This window comes from Gavia stellata, chromosome 20 (assembly GCF_030936135.1).
Source record: "Gavia stellata isolate bGavSte3 chromosome 20, bGavSte3.hap2, whole genome shotgun sequence".
Lineage (NCBI taxonomy): Eukaryota > Metazoa > Chordata > Aves > Gaviiformes > Gaviidae > Gavia > Gavia stellata.
In genome coordinates, this window is record NC_082613.1 from 10,914,117 (window position 1) to 10,936,594 (window position 22,478).

The following is a 22,478-nucleotide window of genomic DNA, read 5'->3' on the forward strand; positions in this document are numbered from 1 at the left end:
GAGGTCATATTAGAAAATTCATTTATTTTCTATCTTCCAAACAATATCTTCTTTGTTAAACAAGAAGATTGGAGAGGGTTGGTTTTTTTTAAATAATTATTTTTGGTATATGCTTAAAAATGTGTAAAAGTTCTGGCCCCTTTCATTTCCTGAAGACAATCATGTGATAACCTTAAGTGGACCACATAAATGTATTAATCTCATATTCCTAAGTGTTATGGAGAATTGAGAAACCTCCATACTTTGGCTTTCCTCTGTATGGGATGTCAAGAATGATATGAAAGGAGTGGTTTTGTAGTGAAAACACAAAACTGCTGAGTAACAGCAACATGAGTATACAGGGACATGTTATGGAGTAGTCTCCAGTGGAAGTGGTGGAAATTCCATCATTCAAAACATCAAAGTCTTATGATTGTTGAGAGTCTCACAGTACTGGGTGTTTTTCTTAAATCTCCAGCTTCTGGAATTGATGAATTTGTCAGCATTTCCACATACCTTACATAAGCAAGCACACAGACGAGCTACTAGCTTTCCTACTTGTGGAGAAAAACTTAGAAGTGAGACTGCGAAAGAGTCAAATACTAAGAAATACAAAGAAGTAACAATTCTTGATTTTGCAGATCTGGCAGCTCTTTATATTTTGAACCTGCAAGTTTGTCCATACCTCAACAAATAAAAGCAGTGGCCTGGGAAGTGTCCACAATAAAGAAATGTCGGTGGTAAGAGGCGGTGTGGGCATCCTGGGATACCGACATCCTTTAAACATTCCCTGCTCATCCTTTGCCAGCGGCTCTTTGGAAATGCACAGGTGTTCGGTGTGTGTTTTACAGAGCTGGTTGTGAGGCAGTGAGGAGGTACAGACTGCGGGGATCCACATCTGCATCTTGGCTTTGGGTCTGTCACAACCAGGGTGTGAATGTCAGCATATTTCTCAATCACTGGTTTTGTGAGTGCTTTCTGTCTTCTGTTTTCCACGTGAAGTGTGAAAGTCCTCCTCATCAAAATAAGCTTTTTTTTAACAACAACGGATTTGGCATCATACCCTCGAACGAGTGGATAACTCTACGGTGGCAGAGTCACAGCTGACCCAGGAAAAGAGCAAAGGTAACTGATGGAAACAGGAGCCTCTTGGAGCAGATGATGCCTGATGGCTTCTCACTGCGTGCAGTGCAGGTAACACTTTATCGCATGTATGAGTCTCATCTGGATTTTGGAAGGAAATTAAATGAAGGCAAGGCAGATATTTGGGGTAAGAGTGACTCGATGGAAGTGATGGTATAATAATGATGCATTAAATTACTCTATTGTGATCAGGAAACAGTCTCTCTGTTCATCAGTTCCGGATAAATCTCAGTGCGTCTCCTTGCTGTAGACCCTATTGTGACTGATAACTTCCAGCAAAGGCAGAAACACAGCGTAATGCAGCTCTGTTACTACAAGTGCTTTTCAAGTGGCTGCAGAGATGCCTGGAGTTCGTTTATACACACCCTTCTGCAAAATCCACCCAGGATCTTGTGCCAGCGACCGCACGGTCAGGGCACCATTAACTCTCCGGTGGCTGCGCAAAGTACCACGTTTGCACTGAAAGCGAAGGGTGGACCCTGCCAGAGCATTTCATGCAAATTAAAATGCGCTTAGAAGTAGATTCCTAAAATTTCACCTCCCAAAGGGGCTGAGCTAGTCCTGCTGTGATACGAAGCAGTGATTCCCAACCATGTTTCAAACTTGCTGCTTAGCTCCTTAAGCCATCCCATGGCAACTGATGCCTGCACTGAATGGAACAGGGTATTCTTTACATGCAGACGCAGTCTAATGTCTTTGCCAAAGTTTTTTCACCTCCTCTGCTACCCTGAGCCATCACCTGCTAGTGCTTGTGGCGTGCAAATTGGAGAGTTTTCTTTATGAGTTGCACATAAAATCCACACCTCTGGTCATGCATGAGAAACTGCTGAAAGAGCCCGATACAGCCCTGAACGTGTTCCATGTTTTATGGACAAGACTTTAAGGTTGTTTGCTTTTCAGAACTGCACCATGTGTCACGCCTGACCCTGCTGGCACTCACAGATACTAAATGACACACTCTTGGCAGGGGACCCAGCTGGCTAATTATGCATGCAGTTTACCTACATACTGGTTTTAAAAGGAGCCCAATTAAATGATCCAAGGGGTCAGAAGAAAAATGAAGGCATTACTAGAGGAGTGAAACCTTTTGTACCTCCTGAGGCAAAACCAACTATTTTCACAGTGTTCAGGAAAAAACAAAACAGAACAGATGTTTTCCCTGTAAAAAGAAGTATACTTTGCTCCTTATTGGTGTTGATCATCATCACCCTTGACATTCGTTTTTGTTACTACAAGAAGAGGGATTCTAATGCTATTTGAATATTATTTTAATGCCAATCTTTTTCTCATTCAATATCTGTCAGCTTCCATGGGGCTATTTTTACAGAAGTGCTGGTTTAGGTGAGCAAAGATAGCAGAATCTGTCTCTTCTTCTCTGCCTTGGTGGTTGATAGTTTTTCTAGTTGGGCTGGTATAACCCTAGTGTCATTTATGGAGCAGAACAGGCTTCCCAAATTAGTCTGTCTCCTACTTCAACAGACATTTCCAAGTTAAAGTTATCTGTCTAACAAAAGAACAAACCCCCTAAGAATATTTATTACAACCTTTGACAACTATGAGAGACCTTCTTGAGTTTTTAGAAGACCCACCAAGGGGCTTTGCATGGGCTGCTACCAGGCACACAATGGTGAAAGCAGTGCCAGAGCCCCACAGTTTGCAAATGCCCAAGCACCAGCTGTGGTCCCGGCTCTGCAGGCCGGTGGTCACCAGGCAGTGCAGGAGCAGTGTGGGCATGTTTCCAAGCTTAAAGCATTTGCCCTCTCAGTTTTGCTCCACAGCAGCGATGAGTTTTCTCTGGAGGTGTGCCCAGCCCTTTTGGGGAACAGACCTCTTGCAAAATAGGACACGAACTTGAGTTTTCTTGATTAAATCTTGTGGCATGCATACTTCAAGAGTTGCCCAGCAAATGCCTTCTGCATTTGACAGTGTGAATCCAAAGATAGCTCATGCTGCTGCTGTCTGGGCAAACTGTTTTTCCTTCTGGTGCCTATAAAATAGCTGGAAAAACTTCTTGGGGGAGGAAAATTTTCTGGAAACTCTAAAGTGAGCTGAATTCCCCAAGTCATTACACTTGGTTAGTATCTTTCACAACACTGCTAAGCTCTAGGTAATGGTATGCATAACCCCGAAAAGCAGAAACAGAAAGACAGGAAATTATGGCTGAACTAGTGTTTTTCTTAGGGCGTTTCTGCTCACTGTTGGAGCAGCCAGTGCCAGGTATTGTGAAACACAGTGAGAAGCCCCTTTTCAGCTAAGTTTCTCTTTAAAATTCAGCCAGATTATAGTGAGAGATGAAAATCTCCAGAAGAGGTATCCTGTAAAGGCAGGAAGCTGCTTCAAGAAGTGTCACTTGCCTCTCGGGGAGTCTCGTGTACACCCAGGTCGTAGTCCCGGCGAATCGGACAGTGCTGCTAATCCCCCAGCGCCAGCAGCACAGGGAGGTTCCCTCACTGGTGTAAGAAAAGGTCAGTTGATGCTTAAAACAATCATGATGTGCTCTTTGAGCTTTTAAGGGTTTCGATTGTCCTCATAACTGCGATTTTCAATATACTTCATATATTCCAAATGCAGTCATATCTCATTATCTAGTAACATACCGTTAGGGCTGTTGCTTTAAAGAGGACTTCGAACGCTGCGACACTTGGGCAAAAGCTCTGCATATTCCAGTGGGTGCTTCTCTGGTTATCTCTGCCTGTCTTATGGGCCCCTCTTAAAAAACGCCCAATGTGCCTAGCAATTCACAAAAATACAAGTCTAATTGACAAGCCTTGTTAGTGTGAATACGCAGCCGTCCTGTTTCAGGACACCCAGAAGGTCTGATGAGCCCCTTGCTCGTGCTGATACCTGATGCACACAATGCAGCGTTTAAAACAGCCTGAAGTCAGGCTAAGTCACCCGCCATCAGTTTTCCTGAGGCACAGTAGAGCAATATTTGCTGAAAGCCATGTTAAGGGCTTGATGAGTTACTGATCTTCCACTCTTCCCCAGCCTGGTTTCTCCCCACAGCCTCTCCCCATCCGAAACTTTGCAGTCTGTGCCAGTGGCCAGCCAAACCCCTGCTTTCTGCAGGTCATTCAGGACAGGGAACAGCTATTGCTTTGGGTAACAAGGAGGGAAGGAGCAGCAGCAGGAGCAGCCGTTAAACCTTCACAAGGGGTGAAAAAATTAAATGCAGTTGTTGGGCAGCCACATGAAAGGATTAGAAGCAAGGGCAGCAAATTGCTCCCAAGTACATATTGACAAACACGCGCTTGCAGCCTTAAATACTCCCCGATTAAAAGTGACTTCTTCCAAATCTTGACAGAAAAATGGTGGCGTCTTATTGTACCATTCGGCTCCAATTGTTTTTTAAGATCTTGATGTAGCAGTCAAATCTTTTTATTACAAAACAGATGAGTCTTGTGTGGCCTAAGGAGCTGTGCAGACAAATACCTGACATACGCCATAAGGAATGGATCAAGCCTTGCTCACGCGTGTTGTTCATTTACACCTTGCATCACACACAGCCCAGTGCCTTCATCTCAGCTTTGTACTAAATCTAGACAATGAGCCTGATTCACCACTGCATTCCTTTATTTTTACCTCAGGATAATTCCATTTAAATCAGAGTACGGACTGGACTAACCCAGTGGTTTTTGTGCCAAAGAAATCAATGCTACAAGCCTTTGAGCTTCCTGACCTGCTGTTTTGCTTTAGCCTTCACTTCGGGGTTTTTTATCCTACTTGGGGATCTTGATGGGTTCATATTTGTTGGAGACTCCTCTGTTGTCTCAAGAGAGCCAGTTAGGTGCTAGAATTAAATACTGAATGACAGATTTTTCATAGCATGGGAAGAGCAAAACAAAACAGCTGTCTGCATAAACCTGAAGGAGCAGGAACTAGACTGCTCTTTAAAAATAAACTTGGCATTGGAGATGGTGACTGAGATAAAGTTATAGCCAAAAATGGTGAATATTTAGGATGCTCAAAAATATTCTTATGTTAGTGGTTTGCAAATGTGGGAACAATATATTCAAGCTTTATTTTCTTTAGCGTGTTCTTTGGCTTAAAGTGAAGCTCAACATTCAAAATGACCATGTAATAACGGAACCGTTTCAGTCGATCTGCTGTTTTTCTCTATTCAGTCAGATCGACTGCCTCTAGTGCCAAAAATAAGTTTTTACTGATTTTTGCTTCTGTTAACCTGAAAAACCAAAACAATGGAGAATCAGCAAACTGAGGATTCAATTATACAAATCCAAGTTCACTAAATTCACCCGTTTAAACTCATTAAGCAATGGGGTACCATGAATATTGCTGAGATTCTAATCTGACCTACAGAATAACGTGTGATGAAGGTATAGGGCTGAAAGAGCTCACACACACAAAACAGACTTTGGTCTTGGTAATTTAACTCTTATTAAACAATATTTACTTGTAATACACATTTATTTTTATATGGAAGTCTAAGTGAGAAGGAGTAAATACTCCATGATGGTCTTTTTACAAAGATGCTCTTCAGAACCAAACTGTGCTTTTGCCTCCGCTGCAGTACTGATGGGTTCTCATCTGCACATCCCACAGTAAGTGAAAATTAAGTAAAAAATTCCTCTTCCCCATCAAAGTGCTTCAGCCCTGGCCTGGGCTGAGCTGCTCCATGTGTGAAAGCACACTACAGTCCCTGCGGTGTGTTTGTCCCCAGCACTGCCGCGGGATGGCAGAAGAAGGGACAACGCACCAGAGAGATGCTTTTTCTAAGAGAGCCAGGAATGAATTACAAGAACATTACTTGTCAGTGCTGCCGTGTACGCATCAGCGAATGATAATTTTGGTCACCATCTTCATTACCTGCTGAGCTGCTCATGTGAAAGGGGCTGTACAGGTGTCAATGGCCATCTTCATGGATACGTGGAGCAGCAAGAATGAGTGAGAATGACATTTCTGCAATTGTGAGTTCATTCTTGCGTGACCTCAGCAAAAGGCAGGGCCATTCAATAGCTTATGGGGTCTGTTTGGAGGTCCACATCCCAAAGCACAGTTTGACAGCCTTTGTGCAGACACAGGTTTGACTGTTTGCACGTTGGGGATGTTAACTCCATATTGAGGAAGATCTGGGAAGACTCCACTTACAGCTCTGATATTTCATTTCCCAGGACCTTGCAAAAATGTTTCCCAGTTTTTCTGTGTGAGAGAGTGTCTACTCTGGTTATCACTCAGCTGTAGAGTACAACGAGACCCAAATCCAGAGGTTAAGCTTAGCTTGAACTGTCGTAATCAACTCATTTGTGTGTCTAAACCATCTGTTCCTGTCTTTGCTCAGTTTTCAGGGCAACACAAGAATGGGTCACAGGTACACAAATCTTTCAGCAGGGAGGTACTTGGTTTGGAGGCTATGACAGAACATGAAAGCAGATTAGTTTCACGTAATATCAAGTTTTCCTACTGGCATTTTCTATGAGTGTGTTTATCAGGGAAGCTGCAAAAAGCAGGAAACTGCTCGACAGGAACTTTGAGGCAGAGCTGAGGTCCAAGGTATTCCTCAATGCCATAGCTGGTACAAGAAATGGATGCCTGTTTGTCTGTGTATTTCACATGTATCTCTCTACTTTCTCTCATCTGCAAGACCCAGTTATAATGTAACGTAGAGAAAAGTGTCAGGGATACTATATGCTGTCTAGTAATACCTACATGCACCTCCATTCAAATCATCAAGGTATGCACAAAACTTGTTTATATTACACTTCACAAAATATGTTGAAATTGTTAATTCAAGCACTCAAAAACTAGGATAGTCAAGAATTAATGTTGTAACTTTAATGCAGCCTTTTTTTTTCCCTATGCTTGATTCAGTTAAATCATAATTGCATTATCCTGTACTGCTTCATGCACTGGATGCTCACTGGCTGTTCAGGATTTTTATATCCCCTTTTAATATGTGGTCCCAGATGTTTTGTACTGCACATTATTCAAATGCTGCCGGAATATGAACGTTAATTTACTTGTGTACATTTCCATGGTGGTATCAGCATCATATCTGAATGCTTCTCAAAATCAATTACTTCACCTTTGCATCAATGCTGCAATAGTCAATCATATTTCCAGCCCCCTTTTACAATTAAGTAGAGAAAATAGCTACTCAGCTTCCACGAGACTCAGATGAGTATTTGCAGACTGGCATCTCTGAACTGCATGGCTTAGTCAGACAGAGGCAAAGGTGTAGTCACACTAGGGACTGCAAAAGATCCAGGCACCATGTTGATTCCCACAACACCAACTGTCAAGCCCTTACTAAAAAAAAGGGAGGGGGCAAGAACTTCTCAGTGAAATGTGTGTGAGATGATTGTTATTTTTACAGTATTTCTAAGCCTCAGAGACACCCCCCAGGTGGGTCAGGATGTCAGGATCTAAACAGCAACACTCTGAGCTGCCTAATGTGATGAAAATCTTACCCAGACCCTCTGCTCCTCTCCTGTTTTGCCTCCTTGTGCAGTGGGCTTGTGACCAGAAAAGCCTTAATTACCTCTTGAACATGTCCTGAAACAGCAGGTGGAATTTATTCCCATCGTTCTTTTGGGTGTTCCTTTTTCCCTAAGCACAAAAGGAAACATAGTGCTGTCTCAGAGGACCCCCCAGCTGGTATTACTTGTGGATGATGCCCCATCTATTTTTGTTGCTGATGAAAACATGCAGGTCAGTGCTGACAAACACAGCTCATGCTCAGCTTTCTGCAGTCCTAGTGAGGACCTGGTCTGACTTTCTGGGTGAAATTTCTTTGCACTGCTCTGACTGGAGTGTATCGCCGCTTGGGTGGCAGCCAGTTACACGGCACATCTGTGAAATCCAGGGCTGCCTGGTTTGAAGCAATGTCACTATTATATCATGTCCAAACTATTTGTGAATGGGAACTGATGGTGATACTTTCAGCAAAGAAATACCTTTTCTGAAGCTAGATGCAAAAGCTAGACTTGTAAATGTCCAGAGGCTATTTAAGAGTTTCAGCATATATGTGGCTTTATATATGTGCATGACTCTCTTAATATCAGAGACATTTCTGACTTTTCAAATAAAGTTGGTACTATACCATAGCATGCAAGTTGCACATAAATCAGCTACAATAAATTGTAAAAATTAAAATGTTAAGAGGCCTGTTAGATCATTTTCTCCTGCCAGTCTCTAAATGTTTCATATAATGCTTTCTCCTATGGGATGGCTTACTACCATTCATGAGAGCATTAGTACGCTAATCAAGCATTAGCATTAATCAAAGAGATATTCAATCCTACTCTGAACATATCTAGATGACAGAGGAGCCAAGATGTTGGCAGATATATATGCTTTACCTGTAAAAGCGACATTACTTGTAGATCTTACACAGCAGTGGGGGAGGAATTATAAGAAAATAATTTTAAAAAAGATGGAGTTTAATAGACCTGAGCAAAATGGACTGATAACTGTCAAACTGAGTTACATACCTCCCTTAAGCAATGGAGCTTCTGCTTTCTGGCAACTCAGATCACTGTGTTTTTTTAAAAGATCATTTTATATATCTGTTTTCCCCCCTTTTGCCTTTGTGACCTTGCATGGACGACACAGATTTTGAGAGCAATTTGAGGCTTGCTGACATTGTGATGCTGGAAATGGTGGCCGTATTTTATCAGATTTCCCTGCAAGCCCCAGACTTACCTCCCAACTTAGACGTTTCTCAGGCACCTACAACTTGGCTGATAGAAAAAGGGACGTATTATTTTTAACTGAACTGCTACGGGTATAATAATGCCTGCAGTAAATTAAATGAGAAGGAAGGACACCTGTGTTACCCCTCGCTCGCTACAGGGCAGCATTCGGAGGTGAGCGTGCGCAGAGGGGAACATTTACGGTGCTGGAACAAAGACACGGTTGACCCCCGACATCATTTAAAGCTACTCAATGCCAAGGACTTCCTCACTTTTTACGGATATTGAAACAAATAAGTCATGGAAATGATGACTGACCCCAGCCATATGGGAGCAGAGAGATTAGCTGCTAATATGGAAAGTTACCTGGCCAGCGTTGAGATCAGTCACGAGGGAAGGGGGAGATCAGAGGGAGGGCTGCCGAAATCGTGAGGTAATGCGGCTGCTGGTGAAGAGGAGCTGGAGCTCAGGACGACTGGAAGAGAAGAGGAAAAGTTTTTTTCTCTGCTGAAGCCAAAAGCGTACGTCATAATGTGGCTGACTGGGAGCTGCGTTTTCTAGGACGTGCTTGATATTAACAAGCACGAGGAAGTTACTGTGAAGTGCACGGGAAGAAGAGCAGTAAATCAAGGACCAGCACAAGGCTAGAAAGCCTCTGCCCAGCCCTTAGCAAAATCTAAGCAAGAACAAGGAGTTGGGGAACAGGAAAGGGTCCGCAGGAGCAGGGAGCAGCGTGGTGCCTCAGCCTCTGCTGAGAGGAGTGCTGCTCAGATGCCCTTCTGGGAGGGATGGAGTTAAAGAACACCATCGAGCCAATTAAAAATGGACAGTATATAATTAAAAAAAAAATCTTTGTAGCAAGATGATTGCATGTGTTAATTAGGCGATACCTGTCTATTTAAATACAGATCCCACTGAAAACCAACAGGAAAACTTCACGGTGTGCTCTTGCAGCACAGAGGGAGATGACACAGTCTCTCTAAAGATTATTTTGGTCTGGAATTTCCACTTTCCCTGAGCATAGGATTTAAACCCTCGTTAAAACTGCTTCAATTGATTGCAAAGCTGAGGAGTATAGAACTTAATAAACAACAAAAAGAGGACAAAATTATGGATGTTTTATTGTAAAGAGAGTCATCCAGTCCATATCTGAAATGTAGACTTTAAATTTTGCAAATGACCGTTGATATGAAGTGCCTTGGAAAAGACTGAAACACAGTTGCTAGGAGGATCAAAGCTTTAGAGATCTGTAGAACTGGAAAGGCAATAAAAATGGAGAGAAAGAGAAAACAAGAAGTAAGGCTGAAGCCAATTTTTTACCTCTCACGCTTGGGATAATCATGATGTAATCCTGCTGAACCTGACCTGAGAAGAATATTCAATGTGAGAAGATGTTTCTTGCTGAAAGGGAGTGAAGGAAACGTGCGCATACTGGTGAAGGGTTGTGGCAAATCCAGGAAATGAGGAATTAGCATGGAGCCATTCACATGAAAGATCAGAAAACATATTGTGTGGGATAATATACTGCGAGAGGTCATTCCTACACTTGTTATGAATTATTTTAAGACATAAAGAGACCATGTCTGCATTTCTGTCTGTCTGTCTACCCATAGCGGAACTTCTGGTGAAATCAGATACCAGGTTTTTTATGGTCAGATTAAATGGAGGTTGAATTTCTTCTCCAAAATATCATGAAAATTATGATTTTTGTTAGAATGAATCTTTGCTTTAGGATTGGTTGAAAGACACTGTGGGGATCACTGTGCAGCAAATTTAGGTCCCGTAAATCAGATCCATAGAGGAAACTGATAAAGGACAGAAGTGGAACTAAGACATTAAAACTTTACCTCTCGTTTTTTTCTTCTTTGTTTGCTCTTCAGACCTGAATAATTCACGGAGTTTTGGATAATTTTCTTTCTGCACACTGACTTACACAATTAGTATATAATGTATGCATTATGTCAGCTTAAGTTTTTGATAATTATGGAAATCTGTCACCCTTAGAGCTGCCTTCTGCTTCCATTCTTGTCTCTGACTTTGGTGGCTGAAATTTCTTTCAGTGTCATAAAATTTAGGGTTGTAAAATTCATATTGTAACTTTAACAGCCACATCTGTTTTAAACATTTTTGTTTTAAGAACTCAATGTGAATTTAATGACAAGGCAATAAAAGTAAAAGTTGAAGGAAATTATCACAGATTTGTAAAGCCATAGGATATGTTTCTGCACTTCTGTGGGCCATCAAATTACAAAGAAACAACCCAATTGCTTTTATTGTAGCAATTCTGCTCTTAAAGCATTTGATAGTTTAATCTATTACCAAGAATTAACATTTCCTTTACATCAGTATTAATAATGACAATTATACCCAGGTGTAGGATATTGTCATTAGCATACAGACACCCACACTATGTTCAGAAAAAAAATAATTCTCTACAGTGCCTCCACTGTGTTTGACAGTAATAAATGATAAATTTTCAACATACTTTGTGTGCCACCAAATCAATCTACAGAATCAAGAATGTAACAAAAATCACTTTTGCCTTTAGTATCTTGCTACAGATCCAACCTTTTGGATGGTGTAAGTCAAGATGATGTGGCTGTTTATCGCTGCTCAGACCCCATCTGTACAGCAGAATCACAGAAGTGCTGAGGGTGGAAGGGATCTCTGGAGATCATTTAGTCCAGCCCCCTGCTCAAAACAGGGTCAGCCAGAGCAGGTTGCTCAAGGCCATGTCCAGTCGGGCTTTGAGTACCTCCACAACCTCTCTGGGCAACCTGGTCCAGTGTCTGACCACTCTCAACACAAAAAAGATTCTTCATATGTTTAAATGGAATTTTTTGTGTTTGACTTGGTGCCCATTGCCTGTTGTCCTGCCACTGGATACCACAGAGCCATCTTCTCATCTGCCTCCCATCAGATATTTGTACACGTTAATAAGGTCCCCCAGGAGGCTTCTCTTCTCCAGGCTGAACAGTCCCAGCTCTAAGCCTCTCTTCATGTCGGATGCTCCAGTCCCTTAATCATCTTTCTTGCCCTTTGCTGGACTCACTCCAGTATGTCCATATCTCTCTTGTACTGGGGAGCGCAGAAACATTTATTAACAGCTCATCAGAAATTATAACCTTAATCGGCTATTTAGTACCTCCAACACTAGATCTCCTGGTCCCTCTCTGCCTCTTCTTGTGGCCCTTTTCTGTCTGATCTCTGTCTTTGCTGATAAATGGAGACCAAATGGAAAGCTGTAAAAATCTGTCCTACGAATCCCTTAACGTTGCATGTAATGTTTATCAAATCAGAATCACATAAACATTTCTGTAAATGAATTAGGAGCGAGCAGCCAGGATTCAGGATCGCTTTCAGTATCATTTTCATACCTAAAACCTTTCTAGGCAGACCTGGTTAACCCAGTCAATATGTTACAAGCTGTCTCAGTGCCATCTTTTACATGTGTTTGCAAAACTCATTATGGTGGAGAAAAGGAAGGGGTTTTAAAGAAGAAATTCAATGACTAGAAGCATTTCAGCAACCTATCCTGCCAAATATAATTGCTACTGTGGCCTGACTCTTGGCATCTGGTTGTGGCTCAGTTATGGCTGTCAGTTTGGAGAACTGTCAGTCTTCTACAGTATTTAATAAAGCCATTATGAAGAACTCTTTCTTAGATAAGATTTTGCAAAGAAACACAGGCTCTATCTCACTGACAACTATTTCAGATAAAGTGATTTACTAAGTATTTACAAGCAAGGTGCTACTCCTGGCGTTCGGAGCTCACCACCAGTGCAGTAGTTTAAAAGTTTGTTGAAAACAGGTCCACTCAGGACAGATTTAAAATTGCTTCATACGGTAGATCAAAGATAAGAAAAATAGTAGCACTGCAGGTTTAAAATGTAATTTGATTCATAGAGGGGCAACACTGAGCTCAACGGATTTTTTGTTACACTGGTAAGTGATGCAGTAGGTTACCATAATACAGAGCTCAGAGCTGTGGGGTTTCTTGCTCTATCATTTTGAGATTATCATCTTCAATTCATAGACATGCCATGGAGCAAATGCATAAGGGATGCATATTTCACCAGTTCCTTTTAATTGCTCAACATAACTTATGTATAGACAGGATATGGCTTTCCATTGGCAAATTGACATACATTTGTGCAATATGTCTGTTTTGTCTGCAAAATTCCATGGATTAAGTTAAAAGCATCTGCTGCAAATTTGATCCTAGTAGCCCTGCTTGGATATAGAAAGGTGCTAATAACTTGCCAAAATTTATGCAGCCTAACGCTGTACTCTCTGACAGACTCTCTGAAGTTTTGAGCTGATAAAAAAGCTTTTAAAATTGATTTTTTTATATTATAGACTTGACTTCTGTATGATAATTTGTCTTATCTGTGTAAGTTCACTGATGGCACACAAACCAGGTAATTACTTCTAATGCAAGTGTGCACCCGATTTGTCAGCTGTGTGCACAGATTCCTATTTTGCTTGTGCGACAATAATTAAGAACATCTCACACAGGAACTTCACATACTCATAATTTGCTTTCTCTGTTATTTTTGGAAGATCTGGATTGGTAGACACTAAAAGAGTACAACTTATAATAGAAAATATTATCTCAATCGAACAACAACCTTAGTCTTTATTTTCTATGAAATCACAGGTCAAAATTTGCACAATAGTGGGTCAGCTGAATTGCAGGAGAAAAATTTAGGACAATCGACTACATTTGTGCAAGATACTGGATCTACTCCACTTCTCCAGAAAAGTGTCCTGAGATCATAGTGGAGACAGTAGTTTAGTTATATGACTTGTAGATGTGTAATTTTGTCATTCATAATGGAGCAGTGTCATATTTAATAAAACTGAGAGCACATTAAGTACTTTTGCCTGATTAATATGTTATTCTTCAGTGTTTCCCATGAACATAATAAAAGATGTGCAGAAAACTTGCATTTTTTCAATTAGTTTTAGTGCTATTTTCTATCCTCAGAAAGCCTGGGATGATACCTGCTGCATTTTAGGGTTGAGAAAGTGAAAATGTGAATGCTGCTCTTCGATTTTAGTGAGGTCTGGGGCATTCAAAATCATTATTTTTGATTTATTTGGTTGTAAAAGAAGTACCCCAAAGGCCACTTTTTCCTTCACTGACACTCATATTTACCTCCTGACTTCAATAGGTTTTATTACAGTTTGAAACTGAGATTGAATTTTTTAAATGTAAACCAAAAAAGTCAGTCAGAAAATTGCAGAAAGACAAGAAAAACTTGGACATTTTTTCCATTTTTATCAGTGGCAGTAAGTTTCATGCAGTATTAATGAGAGAAGAATTTGGATCTAAAAATGTAATTTAGTTTCTTATTTCTCTTTTCTGTCACTTCCACTGAAGAAACAGACTTACAAAATGAGTTCGCTTGCTTAATGCTATTGCTAATTGCCCAGATGGGACTCTGAGAGACCATTAAGTGTCTATTGATTGTAATCAGCTTGCCTATGACAGATGAACTTGGCTCTGGTAGGTTTTTTCTTTTTTTTTTTACCCTGTCTGGTACTGTAAACTGTGGTCTTTATGCTCTTGCTGACCGTGACTTTCCCGCATTGACTCTCATACCTTTTTCCAGCTTTCCAGGTCACTTTTTGTTATTCAGACAGCGGAGCCTGTTCGATGGCAAGTGCTGTCCCATCGGTGCACCTAACCCTGTGACTGTTTAATCCTGAGCATCTGTGCTGTGTGCTTGCTAGGATTTGCTGTTGCTGGGGTTCAAGTGTTGAGAAATTGGACGTGTTGCAAATACTGTTTTGTAGGAGTGATGACTGCCCGGGGCTCTGCACCTGGGCGTACCCACGCCACCTTAACGGGATCCAGGGTCTGCTCCTGTGGTCACTTTTTTCCTAGGTAAAAGATGACATTTAATGTTTTCCTCGAGAGTCATTGCCACTTTTGTGGATGAAAGCGTGCCAGTCCAGTTTGGTTGTTAGCTAACCTCAATTTGAAACTACTTAGTGAGTCATCCATGTTCTGCTTGAAAATTGTGTTGCATTCACTACCCCCAAGAAAGGTAAAAGGTCTGCTCAGCCTCCCTCTAGTTGGAAACCTAAATCTCTGGGCAGTGTTTAGTACATTGTCCAACAGCTAAAGAAATTGCTGTGTTAAAAATAAAATTTGTCTACAAATGAAGAGGAAGAAAGAGCTGGGGAAACGTATGGTTTCAAGGAGTTGGTAGGACTGAGTGGAAAAGAAAAATGAGAAACACTGTGTAGGAAGAACAGATGCAGGGGAAAAAATGAAGAGAAAATTATCCTCTGGAAATGAAAACAAAGGTGGTAACAAAACTGTCAGAAATAGAAAAGGAAGTCTAGAGTTATAAAATGAGTAAAAATAGGTGTGATAATGGAGGTGGGGAAAAAGGTACCGTTTCCCAGTGGCCCTGTGCCTCCTTTGGGCCGTCTGTACGGGCTTCCTGCAGCTCTCACCGAGTGGGAGGGGACTTCGTGCAAGCGAAGGGAAGGACTGGAGCCCAGGAGCACACATGAAGACAAGGCTCCCTGGTCGGCAACGTGATAGTTGTGGCATCTGCAGGAAGTGCTGCTCTATAATGACAGGTCCACGAAATTGCCGTAACTGCCACATGTGTCGTGCTGATCACTCATGCTCTGACCACTGTCAGTCAACTGGCTGCCATCAGGTTTTGTTGCTTCCCCCTATTCACAACTACTACTTTTTGGTTTGGTCTGTTCAAATCCTAGTTTGAACCTCACCCTTTCCTGGCTATTTCCTCAAGAGGGACAACTGCTTGCCCCGTAGCCCCCTTGTTTTCAATGCAGTTGAAAAATTGTTGTAACACATTGAGCTGCGAGATCAGGTTTCATCCCAGCTCGGGGGCCTGCACAGGCTCTCGTGAGATCCCTCATTGGTTCAAAGCACTTACAGTGACCTACTGGACTCTGTGTAATATAAGGTCTGTCTGTGTCAAGGAAATGTTCCATCTGTGTGCACCGTCCTGCAAACGGCTCGGCCGTGCCAAGGTCAATGCCGGCAGCTCAGCCTGCAAAGCTGTTGCTCGTGGGTCTCATCGTACAATCCTGCCTCTGGAGTTGTATATGGAGTGGGCACAAATAGACACGTGTGGGTCTATGCAGAGAGCGTGAAGCATGTGTTAATCTCTAGCAGCCAAAGGGCAGGGAGAAGTGGGGGCAGAACTGCGTTTTTACAGCTGAGTGATTCAAATTTTGCTCTTAACTCAAGGACCAACCTTGTCTTCACAGTGGCATGAACTTAGGGCAGACTTTGGCTTCAGACGCTTGGTAAAGGAGAGCCCAGGATCTTCTTGGGTTGGAAATATGTTGTGTAAAAATAATGGCCAATGTTCGGCAAGAATCCGGTCTGGCTGGGTGAGCCCCACTTTATGCATCAGTCAAGTCCGAGCCATGGACCTGCTGACTCCTGAGAGAGGACACATTTCCCAGTGCCAGACACAAAGAGTTCCCTCAGGCTGCTCGAGGACCGAGTGCAAGGTGTGGGCTCTGCCTCCTGCAGCGAGCCAGGCCCGCTGACCCCTCTCCTAAACGCGGCTGCTGGGATACCCAGGTTTAGATGCAAACAGAAACTCTGTGCGCTCCTCCTCTGCAATGCCCCAAAGGGAGAGAGCACATTTGCCATCTGCACAGCACAGGTGTGGGTCCCCGTGCAAACGCCCCGCGCAACCTGGCAGAGCTCGCACACTGCCCCGATTGTTCTGCCGGGCTGCCCCGCTCCGGCGCACAGCTGCGGGGAGACGGCCATCTGCACGAGCAGAGCTGCTGCGGCGGCGTACGGGCAGACCTTAGGCTTAAGTAGCAGCCATTCAAGAGCTGACATGAACTAATTTATGAGAAATTGCTTTTAGCAGGTGCTAACCTGTCTCGACCACGGATAATAGGATAGTTGCTGTTGGGAATCAAACCAAAGAGCCATAAAACCTGAATATCATTATGCAGTTTGCTAGAGAGCACAGCTGTTGCACTGTCATCATTTCTCTCCGTTGAAGACACACCAATTCCTGCTGAATTCTGGCCAACTAAATGCCAGGAATTAGAGCCACGCAATCACAGAGTAGCAATTGCCACTTCAATATTATTCAATTCTATCTGTGTGTGCGCGTGTTTGTCTGCCTGCCGCATGGCCACATGCTCTTGACACCTACTGCAAATCTCTGTTCTCTGCTTACCCCCTCACTTCTATTTCTCTGCTAGAGTTGAAACAAAAAGTAAGTATTTTTTCCCCTTCAGTCTCACCATATATGTCACTAATAGGACTTTTCAAAACTTTGTCAGTCACCTTCCCTAACAGCCTGAGGAATACTGTAGGGACATCTCTAGTAGCTGGATACAGGATATTGTATTTCTTAGTTTGTCCAGATGAGTAATTGCTTGGAGTAGCTTTGTGGACTTGCACAACTGTTACTTGGAAGGAAGAGAAAAGCCAGTTGGGGAATCTAAATATTTCTAGGGTGACTTACAGAAGAATCAGGTTAAAATCAACAGGTCAGGGTTTGATTTGAGATCATAAATTAGGTGTCTGGAGAGAATTTGTTCAGAGGAACAATGCTCAGCATATAGAAATAATTTTAAAAATCACTGTTTATTGATGCACCACTTTTCACCATTAAAATAAAATGTTGCTCCTGCTTTTTGCATTTAATGCATTTTAGATACTGTTGAAGAAAAGAGTGAGAATCAAAACTATTAAACTCTCCCCTTGTTGTCTCTCTTATTCTGAAGAATGCATTCCTGGAAGTGGTACTTTGAGAGTACTATAGGGCTGGATCAGCGAGCTCAGTTCTCACCCTGGAAATCATCTGTCTGCGTCAGGTAGCAGCAGGGAGCTGAGCCTGGAGAGGAGCTCATTTGGGCAGCAGCCTGCGCGGCGAGCAGTGAACTCTGCTCGTCAGTCTGGCATCTTTCACTAACACCAAATTTGCTTTAAGGATAAAAAAAAAAGAAGCCAGAATGCGGTTGAGAGTGAACATATGTTGGAAGTTCAGCTTAGGTAATACAATAAGCTCTTCAAGAGTGGATTCTCTTTCTTCTCAATGTAAATAAATACTCATGATAGCCCCAGACATATTAATTTTCTTGCTATTCTCCCCCTTCCCTATTGGAGGTGGTGTCCTGTGCGCTATTGACGTGGGCTCCTTTGCGAGACTGTGCTCTTGTCCATATGTGCAAGTCACTTAATAAGATGAGAAGCAATGTGTAAAATAACAAGAGTGTTGATGTAAAGTTCTCAAATGGCCAGCACTGGGATTAATAGTTAATGGCCTATTGACACAGAATATTTATTGATGAGCAACACAGGGTTCCAGTAACACCAATACAGGGTTGTTTTGGAAGGCTGCATCCTTTTTCAAAAAAAAAAAAGATCATCATTTAATTAGTAAAATACGTTTTATTGGTGTCTGTTACAGATTCTCTTACTATGTTTGTAGGGAAGTGTTCACTTTGAAAGAAATAATTTGAGGTAAAGAAAGACCCTCTAAAATCACAGTAGATTTTTTGAAAGGCCTGATGAGATTGTTGCAGCTAACAACTCTTTCAGAAATGCTTGATCAGATAATTAAGAGGAAAATCAAATTTTGTGCTTTGGGGTATAAATTGATCACAAAAATCTTTCCCATGCACAGCTGTCTAGTTATGTATTCAAAATGCAAATGCATGTACATGTGAGTGAGTGTGATTTTCCCATCCTGTTGGATCCATTGGTAAGCGAGAGTGGCAGAGTGGACCAACACCATCCCCACCCCATGTCACCAGGGTCTGGGGCAGCCCTGATCTAATGGAGGCAGCGGTCAGATGGAGCAGCACTGGGCTGTGCTAAGGCTGTTCTGGCTGTTCAGAGGAGGAGAAGGGATTACCTCTGCCCTAGGTTCTTCCTGCTCAGTCACAGCCTGGTCACTGGGAACATGCAGTGACCCAGTGCGTGTGCTGTGTGGGTCTCTCTCTCGGAATAGACCTTAAGACATTGTGATAAACCAGCGGTGCTTCAGTGTGCCCAAATTCAGGTATGGCTTTGCTCAGGAAAAGAAACCAAAAAACTCTACCTCTGCAGGACAGTGTCAGTTCAACATCAGCTCTGCTCTGCCGCTGCCAGTGTCATCACACCGAGCTGTGCTCCCACTGTGGGCACGTGGAGCCGGGGGCTTCACCTGCTCCCGACCTCCCAGCTCTCCTGAGCACCGGCGCACCAGGATTACCCAGGACACCGTGTGAGTTAGAAACAACTGCACTTCGCTCTCCGCTCCCAAACTGGAGACTAAACTAATCATGTTTTTATGGCAACTGAGCAGACTTAATGAAACAAGCTGGAGCAAATGGGTGAAGTTTTAGAATAACTCTTCCAAGATCAACAATTCTTTGGGGAAACTGTTCCCCTAGACTCAGTTTTTAATAGCAGTGTACTTTGCACAAATCTTCACAGAAAAATACTCCCAGGATAAGTAGTCAGTGGAGTTACTGACTCCAGAACTACCCCGGTGTAACTAAGGGAGCTTGGTCTGTATAAAGGCTTACCCCAGTGAAAAGTCATCTCCTTCCCCAAATTACTCTGTGGGTGACGGTCAGGATTGCAGCAATGTCTACTTGGTAGTCCCTTCCTGATCACTTCAGTAGATATAGACTCATTATCTTTACAGCTCATGTATATTTCCTGGCTGATTCCTACAGGTTATATGTGCTATTTTTTTAAGGAGAACAAAAATGAAAAAGATAGAGGAATAAGATAAACTTGTTCACCGCAGTTAGACAAGTGTGCTTGGCACATTGACATGGGCAGGAATGCCAGTATTGATGTATACCTGCATGGATGCAGAAGCAAATATAACCTTAGAGATGCAGATGCGCAAGTGCTAACAGAAACACAGCTACACATACAGAGATTTTATAAATCTACAAACATATACACGTACACCTACTGACGGTCTGTACAAATCTGTGGTAAATGCACATTCTTGCTCACAGCCGCAAAGGCAGGTGCCCATGCTCTGGTACATGTGTGCACAGACATGTACACAGACGCCACCTGAAATTTTAGACCAGCTAACACATGCACACACACATCTGTTGGTGAGCACTGGGCAAAATAGGTATGAATGAGCTGACCTCTAAGTCTGGGCGGGTGAATTGAAACCTAGAGGCAACAAGGCTGGGGCTTTTAATGAAGTGAATGAGGAATGAGAAATGAAAAAAGAGAGATTGAAAGTGCCTGGTGCTGTGATACATAATTGATGAGACTCCAAGCAGGGCTTCAGTGTCTAATAAATTATTAAACACTGACTCATTAGGGAAAGATTTCATTATAGGATAATTTAATTAAACGACAGGCAAAGAGAGGAAAGAGCTTTAAGGGACTGAGTCCTCCTGGTTTTTCCACTGTGGCACTGATGATTTAAAGAGAGAGGAGCCAAGAAATGATCCTGGGGGTAGGGAAGTTGTTTACTGTGCACGAGAGGACTGATCCTCGGTTTCCTCGACGCTTACATTTTTATTTACCTGTTGCAAAGTGGATGTGGGCTTTTGTTGTTCTGGTTTAAAGGCATTTTGCAGACACTTCTCCCTGGTGTAAAAGACTGCCCTCTTTGCAGGGCAGCTGAGAACTGGCCCTGGCAATGCTGTCCCAACTGGTGACAGAAATGAGATTGACGGTTGTGGTCCCTGGAGGATGCAGGGCTGGAGCTGCAGCCGAGGCCAGGCTTCGCTCCCAGGGGTTCCGGTGGGGCCAGGACTGGGGTGACCCTGGTCGGTCCCTCACCAGCCCCTGCCAGCCACCCCGTTCCAGGGGACGGGACGGCACAGGGGGGGGTCCAGTCTCAATTTTCAATCTTGATGAGGCCAGAGGCCTTGAGTGGAGCCAGATCTCCGTCCAGAGGGTTTGGGTGCCACCATCAGTACCATGGACTGCCTTTGGCTGACCTCTGTACCTGCCCAGGGTACCTACCTGTTGTCTTCCAGAGGAAATAAAGTCCCCCTTCCTATCACCCTACAACTATATATGGAAGGCAGTGCACAACACAAAGACCGCTGGGGCTGTAGCTCACAGGTGGATGGTGTCACCAGCCCAGAGAACAGGAGCAGAAGGAAGAGCCAGGTCAACACTCCCCAGCAGCTCAGCCGTGTTTGGGTCCAAGGGCCTTTGTTTTTTGATCCCCATTTAAAGAGAATGAAGATACCATCTGGATCCCTGAAGACAGATTGAGGGGACACTGAGTCCTCTGGCGAATATTTGGCAGCAGCGAGAGGGCTCTCCCAGGCAGGGCCAGGGTGTGCAGCCACAGCTCCCTCGGGTTCCCACGTTGTCTGGCCTGTGTGGAGGGGAGAGCTCCCAAAATCACCCTGCGGGCACTGCAGAAAGCAGGGTCAGGGAAAAGAGAACGAGTGTTTGACATCTTCCCATGACTGGAGGGGGGATATGTTTTCATTTGACATTTTCATCATCAGGACAGGAATTTGTACAAAGAAGGACTTTTTTCTTCTCTTTTCCTGCAGGGTGTTTTTTTACCCGGATGAGTTTATCACTCCATCTCGGTTAGGTGCGGACATGGGAAGGGGCAGCTGGGAGGAAGGAGGCGGTGTGGCCAGGTCAGAGAGAGCCACGCGACAGCAGCGATAGTGAGCTGAGCAACCCAGAGGGATTTCCTTCTGCAGCTCTTCTGGTGAAGGTTGGTGAACCTCACTAAGTTCTTTCCCCCCTCTTTTTGCTTAAACAATGTCTGAAACAAACATATCTCCAGACTTGTTGGGTTATTTGATTGCTTTGCTCGGGGCTGTGAGCGGGACGGTTGCCCAGCTGCTGTCTCTGCACAAGGAGGTTTTCAAGACAGAACAGACAAGGTCAGGTGCATCCAAACTGATAAATAAAACAACAAGAACTTGCAAAATGACAAGCATAACAGAGGCAGAAAATCCTCATTTCCAAGCAGCTACATTCAGTATCTGTTTTGCTTCGGAAAGATGCATGCAGCTGTCTAACATTTGCTCAAGCCCTCAATTTTGGGCCCCATTTCAATTCCTTCAGGCTTTCCTAGAACCAGAGTATATCCGCAAAGTAAGCTAAATTAAGGCTGAAGTTTTGCAAATACTGTGACGTTATTGCAAAACCAATATCACCTGATTTTATTAATGTGTTTTTGTACAATGCAAAGATAAAGAGCACATGAAAATCATCTTTGATTGAAGGAATCTGTTAATCTCTTCACAGGGAAAGCAAGAAGAGGGAAGGAATGATGAACACAAAGGTGATGAAGGCACATCAGGCTGTGTTAATAAAAGCACAGCCAGCAGGTTGAAGAACATGGTGATTCCCCTCTGCTCCACAGCTGTGAGACCCCTCCTGGAGTGAAATGCTGGTTCTGGGCTCCCCAGTTTAAAATACTAATAAACTGGAGGGAGTCCAGTGAAGGGCCACTAAGACAGTCAGGAAGCTGGAGCAAGCAGCTGGGCGAGAGCTGCAAAAGGCTGATGGGGATCTTAATTGCTTCTAATTGCCAGGTTCTTCATAGGGATTGTAACAGGTGATTTTATTCCTCCAAGGATATTTCTGGATATCAGATTGTAATAAAACACTCAGCTAGATGTCGTTCTTAAGTGTCTAGTAAGTAGGAAAAATACCTTTGTCTTTTATCATGAGAAGAGAGTTCTTCATAAATGTAAAATTGTACTTAACTGCAGTCATTT